This window comes from Tenrec ecaudatus, chromosome 2 (assembly GCF_050624435.1).
Source record: "Tenrec ecaudatus isolate mTenEca1 chromosome 2, mTenEca1.hap1, whole genome shotgun sequence".
NCBI lineage: Eukaryota > Metazoa > Chordata > Mammalia > Afrosoricida > Tenrecidae > Tenrec > Tenrec ecaudatus.
The window spans coordinates 29720250-29730363 of NC_134531.1; positions in this window are offsets into that span (position 1 = coordinate 29720250).

Genomic DNA, 10114 nt, shown 5'->3' on the forward strand with positions numbered 1-10114 from the left:
GGAATCCTAAGAGTTGGAAGAAGGTGGCTTTGGAAGTCTTTTGTGAGCATGCATATTAAAAACACGCACAGAAGGTGCATGGAGCTGGGCTTGTGCGAATTCTCCATCTCAGTTATAATAACAGTACCCTGCCATGTGGCACATTTTCATTCTTGGAAAGAAGTCTATTACCAAAATTAGGTTTTTCCTCTAAAAGATTTTTATTCCTACAAGATAATTAGGATGCCCTTCCTCCAGAGAGATTTGACGTAGCCCACTTTGTTTCATTTTGAAATGGGGGTTTTCGCAGTGTGTCATATTTGTACCTTGTACAGCCAAAAATTAATTCTCGACATCTTAGCCTAGGAAGCGACAGCTTGGAGAAGACTGTGTCTCTCACAACCTCTGGCTCAAAAATCCTAATGGGTGCATTAGAGAATCATGAGCCACACGTTTTTATAATATCAAAATCATGTCTTCCCGGCAGGATCATTCTCGAGGTGCGATGGGGGGGGGGGGGCTGTGGTAGCAGAGGGTCTTCGCAGGGAAACCATACCATTGAGGACTAACACCCCCAGAGGTTTTGCTGATACTGCAAAACCTCCAATGGTTAGATTTTGTTTTTTCTACCTCCGTTTGAAGCAAATGCTGAGAAGTGACAGGATGCTACGCCTTCTAAAATAAACCTGTGCTTGTTGGAAGAGAGTCTGTTATTACAGCCTGAGCAGCACTTCCCTGTTGAGGCTAGCCCAACAGAGGAGAAGTTGTGCCGCCCCACCCCCTCCTGAAAGGGAGAAAGGGAGAGTGTGTTTCTCCTTGAAATCTGGAAAAAAAAAAAAAAGGCAAAGACAGCAGGGCCCGGCCCCCCAATTAGATAAAGAAGACACATTTGCAGTGGAGCAAACCAGAATGGCTTTCAGTCTATAATTGCCGTTGGCACCTCCCGGAGTCTGAGACTTCCTTCTCTCTCCATCCCCTCTTCACGTCCCTAAACTGGCCCCCGACCTCAGTATCTAACTCAAATCCATCTCGCCTGACTCTCTTCTCTCACTCCTTTGACTTCCTGGCATGCCCTTTCTGTGTGGCCAAGAGCACACACACTTGTGATCTTTACAAAGTAGCCTTGAGATCTGGCCTCCCAGGCAGGTATCAACTGGCTTGTGGGAAATGGGAAATAACTCGTATTGCATCTTGTTATGCATTAGGCTGTGATCCGAAGGGTCAGCAGTTCAAAAGCACCAGCGGCTCCTCGGGAGATAGACGGGGCTTTCTGCTCCCGTCAACAGTTCTGAGCTCCCGTCTCAGAAACCCACTGAGGGTCGTGTGAAGTCGGCACTGACTCGATGCAGGGAGGCTCACTTTGGGCACAGCCGTGTACATACTGAGCATTCAAGTCCTTACTCTACTTCCTGAGAAGATACTCATTTCATTCAAGTCCTTACTCTACTTCCTGAGAAGATACTCATTTACAAATAATCACCTGCAAAGACCTACATGGGACTATCATTTATATTGGGCTGGTCAGCAGCAAAAGATCTCTATGAAGTGTCCCCAAAGCAAAACTGTCACTTTAAAGACAAAGGCGTGCCCAACCCGATCTATGATAGTTTTAACAGCCTCCTACTCGTGCACAATCTACAAAATATTAATCAGACCAATGAAAAAGTGATGCCTTTGCACGGTGTCATCAGCAAAGACCACTGATTATACCATGGATTGCCTAAAGAGTGAACGCATCCGTCTCAAAAGATTTAGACCCGGTATGCTCCTTAGAAGTGCAGATGGCTAGACTTCGTCGCACGTACTCCAGACAGGTGATCAGGAAAGACCAGTCTCTGGAGAGAGACGTCGCACTGGGAGAGCAGAGTCACTGAAAACGGGGACCCTTCGGGACAAGGATTAACACAATGGCGGCAACGAGGGCCGGCACGGGCCAGGGCAATGGCCGTTCTGTTAGATGGAGGGCTTGGATCTGTTAGATATGAACTGACAGCATGGCACATAACAACAGCAATAAATCCCATGTAAAGATCATTTCCCCCCTGGGGGAAATAAATTATGTAACTCCCAGTGAACGCAAATATGTCCCAAGTTCCAGTAAGAACAAATCAACACCCAATGGACAGCAAAAAAAAAAAAAAATGACTTTGAGCAACAACAGCAAAACAGCATTCATTGGGATCGAGGCGTGGCTTGGTGCTCCAAATGACCAGTGCACTCGCTGACGCTTTGGGCGTTGAAGTCTGCCCATGGGGACCTCAAAGAGCGGCCTGTTGATCTACATCTGCAAGCCTCGGCCATCCAAAACTCTGCAGAGCACAGTGCTACTCTGACCCAGTGGGGTCGCCGTGATTCGGAATCAACTCAACACCAATTCTGGTTGGAAGCTACATTTTAAATTTCGCCGCTATCAGCGTTTGCAGAAAGGTATTCTTTGTGGAGTTCATAAAAACTGAAGCCGGCTCCAAGCAACCATGGCTCCAAGCGTTAAATTAAACTAGAATTGCAGGCTAATTTTTCACAGAGGGTTTACTATTTTATGACAATTGAGTATGGAGTCTGTGGGTTCCTCCAACAAGTAACAGGGTATTTTTCCGGATTTATTATTGAAAGAACTAGAAGATTCTAGGCTAGCTAGGTGGATGTTGTTGTTGTTGTTGTTTCCTTCCTTTTTTTTTTTTTTTAAGTCTTTTGCATCTTGGCCATGACCAATTCCAAACACTGCTTGATTACAAAATGCAGTTAAGTTCTTTAACAACTCGAGTTCACAGCTGCATGAGGAAGGGAAGAGGTGGAGAAACTTCTTTTTTCTATCCTCTCTTCCAATTAATTTTTAGCAGGAGATTTGTGTTTCCCTTGTTGTGTTTTGGCCCCTGGACCCACCTCAGGCCATGTAGGTGAAATGGCCTTTGGGGGAAAAAAAATGGGGACACTTCTGTGCCTAATTGGAAGCAAGCCCACACGCCTACTCCTTCTCGAAGCTGTGAGAGCCCCAGCCAATGTAGGCCAGCTTCTCACTTCCCTACAGAATTCCTCGCATTTCATAGAAAGCAAGAAAATAAAATGCTCAGAACCAGCGGCAGGGAGATCGTAGCAAATGGAAGACTAGTCTGAAAATCAGGACAATTTCTCATAATTATCCCAAAGGGAAAACAAAGACAAAATGACAAATAATCCAAGACAAATGTCTAGTTTATGAAAACATGTGTGCTAGTATTTGGGAAACAGAAACTGTTATTTCTCTTGTACGTACTCATTGGGAAATCCAAACATTCCCTGATAATCCCAGAAGGTAGTTACATTCGTTTCCTAATGCCACTGTCACAAATTCCCACAAATATAGTCTAGTTTGGGAGGACAGAGTCTGAAATCAAGGCACTTACTGGACTGTCATCTCCAAGGCATTGGCGTAGAATCTGTAGTGTTATTTTGTCCAGCTTCTAAAGGCTGCCTTCTTTGTTTGACTCACGCCGCCCTCCTTTACCTCTCTGACTGTATCTCTGTAGTCTTTATCCTATGGAGACTCTTCTCATTGGGTCACATGATAGCCAAAAATAATCTACCTCGAAATTTATCACATCAGCAAAATTCCTTGTGCCATAAAAGGTAGCATTCACAGCTTCCAGGGATGAGGGCACAGATATCTTTGAGAGCAATTACTCAGCCTTCATAGTAAACCAAGTCAGTCTTGATCAATCAATGATATGTACAGAGAATCCATGCTGCCTACAAGTAGACAAGATAGGGCAACAATTAACAATCTAATTCTTTGAGAAAATAAATCAAATGGCACGTTAAATGGCAAGGTACATGCAGCTAAACTATGGAACTACCCAAATGTGCTCTGTTTTCAAGACTCACATGTCCCATTCATTCTTCTCCTGCATTATTTGGGGACAGAGAAACAAAGGGTGAGTGAAACATGAGGGGCAGTGGTTGTGTACGCTGGTGGTTTGTACTTGGAAAAAAACACCTCAGCATAAGCCAGCCCAAACAAAACAAAATCAAAACAAAAGGAAGGCAAGAAACTTTCAAAAGACTTTGATGAAATGGTCCAAACTACAAAAGTGAAGCCTATTCTATTTTATAGAATTGCATTCTCATATCTTTATGTCCTGGGAACTTCTTTTTTCCAAGCACACTGTTGTGGTGGAGATACAAGCCCAGGAAACTCAGCAAATTCCAGAAGATTAGCAAAAGGTGATTTAGATATATTATGTTGATTCAGATATCCGTGTGCTATGAGAGATTACGTCTACTGATCACAGCAGCTAAGACGACTGAGTATTAATCAGCTATGTTTGCGGCTCTTGTGTGGGGAGCAGGTAGGAGATAGAAACCACGAATTATAAAGAGAACAAAAGGAGCATTAGTCAGATAGGTAGGGATAAGTAAACATCATAAATTAGGTTAATAGCAGGGCTCTACATCTTCCTTTCCCTCCTACCTGGAAGTAAAAAAACCTTAAGCTGAAACTTAATACACTTTGTATATATTCTCATATATTCGTTTAACACATGTTTTATTCAATATTAACTTAAATCAGCTTCCACAGTCTTTAAATAAGTCCAGGAAACCTGCTTAGGATTCTTGGCCAAATCCTTTAGCATTTACTCTGTTCATTTGGAAGTCAGTGGCTCTTAAAGGGAAAGCAAACGGGACTGGGGGGATGCCAGACGACCCAGGCCACAGGCCTAGCTCTTCTGCAGAAGGACTCCAAGAATTGAAACGAACCACTCGCTGCGATGTACACGAATGACCTTATCTACTCCAGCAGAATAAAATATTCAAATTAGTTAACACTCATATAATTGAGTACGTTCGACATGGGTCTGCATGCTTCTAACCGTATAGTAAGCAATCTTGGTGACACGATGGTTAAGTGTGAAGCTAACCAAAAAGGTTAGTGGTTCAAACCCACCCAGTAGTTTCTTGGAAGAAAGACCTGGCTATCTGCTTTAATAAGGGTGATAGTTCAGACAGCCCTCCCGGGCAGTTCCACCCCATCATACGGGGGTCAGAAGGAATCAATACACGAGGGTGCCGAAGAACACCAGCAAACATTTCCCCAGCCGGATGCCGATTCTGCGCCCCAACCACAAAAGCTCATGGGAAAGTTGGACCTTGAATAAGGAAGACTGAAGATGAATCGAGGCCTTCGAATTGTGGTGCTGGAGAAGACTATTGAAAGTACCAGGAGCTGCTTAAAGGACAAAGCAATCTGTCTGGGAAGAAGCGCTCCATAGTGGCAAGGATGGCCAGACTTCGTCTCACATTATTTTGGGCAGGTTGTCAGGAGAGACAGTTCCTGGAGCAGGACCTCCTGTGTGGGAAAGTAGAGGGGCTGGAAAAAAGGGGAAGTTCTTGGTGGAGATAGGTTGACACCGGGATTGCGGCAAGGGGCGCGGACATACGAACTCTCATGAGGAAGACACGGGGCCAATGTTTTGTCCTGTTTGCACAGGGTCGCCATGGGTTGAAACCAACCCGATGACACCTGACACCCACCACCGATTGATGGAGGACTTTGAAAATGAGAATTCACTTTTAAGAACATCTGCCCAGTTGGGTCAAACAGGGAACCGTCACACGTGTCGATATAAATGAGCTGTATGAAACGCAGTGCTGGCGTCACAGCAGCTAACCAAAGGTCAGCGGTTCAAACCCACGGGGGAGAAGACCGTGGGGGATGGGCTGACCGGAAGAGGACAAGCTAGGAAACCCTATGAGGTGCTTCTACTCTGTCTGATTCTCTGAGGATCTCTGTGATTTAAAATTGACTGGTCAGCACACCACGGCAACACGATCTCAGAAAACGGTACCTCCTATCAGGAGCTGGGAATCGACAAGCCGCACACCCAGTCAGGCACCCTCCAGTTTTTATAAATAAAGTTTCATTGGAAAGTAGTGCTACACTTTTGTTTATATATTGTCTAGGGCTATTTCCAGCTGCAATGGCAGAGTGGCTATGTCCCATAAAGCCTAGAACATTTGTTAACTGGTCACCTATTCAAAAGTTGGCATATGTTGACAGACTCCAAAAACCAAAAAAATTAAGAGAAGCAGGGACAGGGATAAATTGTGTACCACACATTAAAACCCAATGAAACAATCTAGAACACAGTCATTTCTCACTATGCATATGTCTTCATGCGTAATATAAAAAGCGGTGGCTCCTTAGCAAACAGTTGGGGATATATTTTTTCTCAGTCGGCTTTCTTTCCTCGGATAGCAGTAAGCTAATTTCTAGGTGATGTCCTATTACTTCTCATAACAAGCTCTAGTGGCATAGTGGACTATGCATTGGGTGCTAACCACAAGGCCAGAGGTTCAAAACCACTGTCCATGCAAGAATGGTGAGGCTTTCTGCTCCCATAAAGATGTATAGTGTGGGAAACTCATGGAGGCAGTTCTGCCCTTTCCTCTAAGGTCACTATGATTTGAAATGCACCCAATGGTAGTGCATGCAGACCTCCGTTAGTATTACATTAAGGATATGCAACATCATCTCCAGTAATAAACAATCCTCCAGATCCAAGTGACTTACAACAAAAGCTTGTTTCTCTACCCATTTCAAGCCAACCATGGGTCAACTGGGGATTTTAATGCCCTCTCGCTGAGACACGAGAAGGAACAAGAACATAGCAAATGGCACACTGCCTTTCAAGTTTCCAGCCATTGATCAGTGATCTCACATCACATTTCATTGGTCAAAACATGGCCAAGGCTTTCCAAAGGAGACTCACGAGGAGGAGAGCCAGACTGTCTGAGACAAGCTTTCATGGCCATCACTGTAACTCTGCAACAACAAAGAAACAAAAAATCTGGGAAAGAGCTGTAATTTAATGTATCTTGCTCCTGGAGAATCTTCACCAAATATGGTATCACCCTAAGAGACAATCCACTGGAAATCCCCTGGAATGTACCAACGACTCCCTGGCGCTCTGAGAGTATCGGTCAAGTGCTAAATCACTCTCTCAAATTCTATGACAAAGAAATTCTTTAACAATGCGTGCAAGTGTTTCTTGAAGTAGAATGCTAGTTTTCATTTTCTCAGTTCTTGATCATTTCTGAATACTCTTATTGATATTCAAAATAATTCCTCAGTCCTTTCCAACATTTAAAAATAGCCATTCGAGTTCAGCTGTGAGTTCTTTCAGTGTCTATAGAAATTTTACTTGCCACACTGACTGAAAGGTCCTTTTCAAAAATCATTTCTCCACTATCAAAAGGCGAATTTAAATCATGGTCTATTTTTGTTTCTAAAATTACCTTCCTTCATTTTTTTAAAGCAAGCAAACAATTAAAAACGAAGCCACAGACGACATGCCACCTTCTTCTCATCCAAAAGCCTATTAAAAGGGAATGAACTTGGCTTAAGTTACCATATTGCATTTACATATTAGTTACTTACATGGTGTCCCTTTCTTGCCACAGGCAAAACATCATCAAGCAGTGTGTTTCCCTTTTGAAAGTTGCCTCTTGTAGACCACTGCAGATGACTGATGAAACTTCCAATGCTGAACATTAAAAGGACAAAATAGCAAACCCATTGACCGTTTTTAAACTGGGGTGAGAATGTTACTTTTTTTATTTTATGGTGAGCCACGCATGGGATTTATATGGATTCCTACATAGCATATTTGTTGCCCACTCATATGCTCTTTCCACACCTTAAGTGATGTTCAGCAAATGATTGTCATAGCCATTGATGGAACGATTCTATACCATCGGTGTGCAGGATTTTCTGCAGTAATTGCTTGAGAAAAACAGTGTATCTGTAAAATATGGACTGCCTTCTTGGGGAAAAATAAGTTGATCCTATTTAATGCCAGATTATTTTCAGTGTGAGTGTCTTCACTGTTGATAAAGCCAGCCGTGGATGGGCTCCTCTAGCTGGAGGGACCATATGCATAGGAAACGGCTTACAGTGAAGATGACATATGTCATGCCATGTGCCAAATACCATCCTCGATCTGGAAGTGACAATTTTCTCAAATAGACTAGCACTTGGAGCTCTGTAGCTCTGGATTTATTTCTTCTCCGTAAGAGCTCAAGTGACATTATTTTTGCTTCTGAAAAGCTTGGTAGGAAATTTTCTGGCAATTAACTATATTCCATTTTATATTTCTTACCTGATATATTTTAATTAATATGCTTTGGGAACTGTTTCAGGAGCCCAGAGTTAGAACTGCCTCTTTGAGTTTCCAAGACTAGAAGTCATTATGGGCGGCAGATAGTCTCAGCTTATTCCGACGGAATGGCTGGTGGATTCAAACCGCTGACTGTGCAGTTAGCAGCCCAATGCATAACCCACTGTGATTCCTAGGAGCCATTCTGAGAAGAGTACAACCTTGGAAATCCCACGGGCAGGTCTACTTTGTCCTTCAGGGTTGAGATGAGACAGAAATGCCTGGACAGAAATATGTTTGGTTTGGGTTTAAATGAACTATTACTGTTGTATTTCTCAAATGTGAGACATGGGACTGAAGCATCTTTTCTAGCCTTCGGGTCTCTAAGCCACATCAAGGATGCCTTTGAATGCACAAAACAGTCATGCACTACCTTTTATTGATGAAACAAATTTAGTATTGGGGGGGGGGGTGGGATTACCCCAGAAAATAGAAATAGAAAGTAGGGATAATCTTACTGTCGCAATGTACCTTACCATTGTAGGTGATTCACTAAATATCAGCATGAAGAATATCCAATATCTACATCTATTTATAAACTGTATGTTTTTTTTTAAAGGAAGTGTTTCGGATGGCAATGTGTACTGGACGGGATGGCTTCTAATCTCCTCGGAATTTCTACAAAGATTTGGTTGATTGACTTTTATTTCAGAGCTGCATATGGAACAGTTTCGGTTTCTTCTGATGTCTTTCCAATTCGTTTCCATATCATTTCTACTTTTCAAAACGAGTGTTCAAGTACCACACTAACTTTAGTCCGTGGTTTCTTGCAATCAGCCAGAATTTAAAAGAGTCCTGCTTCTGCCTCGTTCAAACTTTACCCAACTTTTAGTATGTACGCAGTTTTGAGATTTTAAGGATTTAACCAAATTGATGATTTTTCTCATTCTTATCCTTCGTCATTTATGTTTTCTGTCCCTTTTACTAGGAGCCCGGATTGTGTCGTGTGCAAGATGTCGGCTGCTAACTGCCAGGCCAGTGGGACCCTCTCTCCCTTCGAGAGTTACAGGAGCAGCTCTGCCCTGTCAGAGGCTTGCGCTTGTCGGCTTCCACTCGATGGCACTGAGTTCGACTTTTTTGGTCTCTTTTACTGTCTCCTCGCTTTTCTAAGAATGCCTTCCATGCAGTCCTCCATCCTTCTATTACTTTGAAAGGTTTGAAGGATTTGTGTTTTAAAAAAAAATGTTGTAACCACTAAATAGTCAACAGAGTCTACTTGTTAAAAACCAAAATTGCTAAGTTTTTTTTTGTTTTGTTTTGTTCTATGACATTCATTTTGGCTAGTTCTAATTACTTTCACATGTGTTTAAATGTTACTTTATCTGTATTTTAATTCTTAAGACGATTTAATATTCTTACATCCATTCCTTAAAATCAGCCTATGTGTACTTCGAGTGGCATGTTTTAAAATTTTAATATACTGTGACCATTTGTACCCATGTTTGAACACTCGGTGTTTTTGATAAATGAACTTAGCTGGGAGAAGTTGGCAACTTGACAAGGTGAAGAATTGGCTGTTCCTTTGTTTGATGTCCACTGGATCGCTTTTTGGTTTGAATTGGCACACTTGTCTAGATTATAACTATTCCTGGTGTTGGAGGATGTGAACAGTCTGCATGTACACAAGTAATTTCTCATATAATTCAGGGATCCCCCAACTTCCAAGTGTTTGTCATCTTTCTTTTGTGCCTCTTCTTTATGGTTGGTGGGTGCCGTTGAGTCAGCTCTGACTCATATCGACACTGTGAGCACCAGAAGGAGCCCCTCCCAGTCCTACCGGCCCTCCTCGTGGTTCTTATGTCTGAGCCCATTGCTGCGGCCACTGTGCCAGCTGGGAAAGCAAATTCTCTGCCCCACATCCCCACTCCATGTCCACTTGGACCATAACATTTGATCACCAACCAGCTCTCTAGTATGATACTTTTTCTTCTCTGACAGCAGCA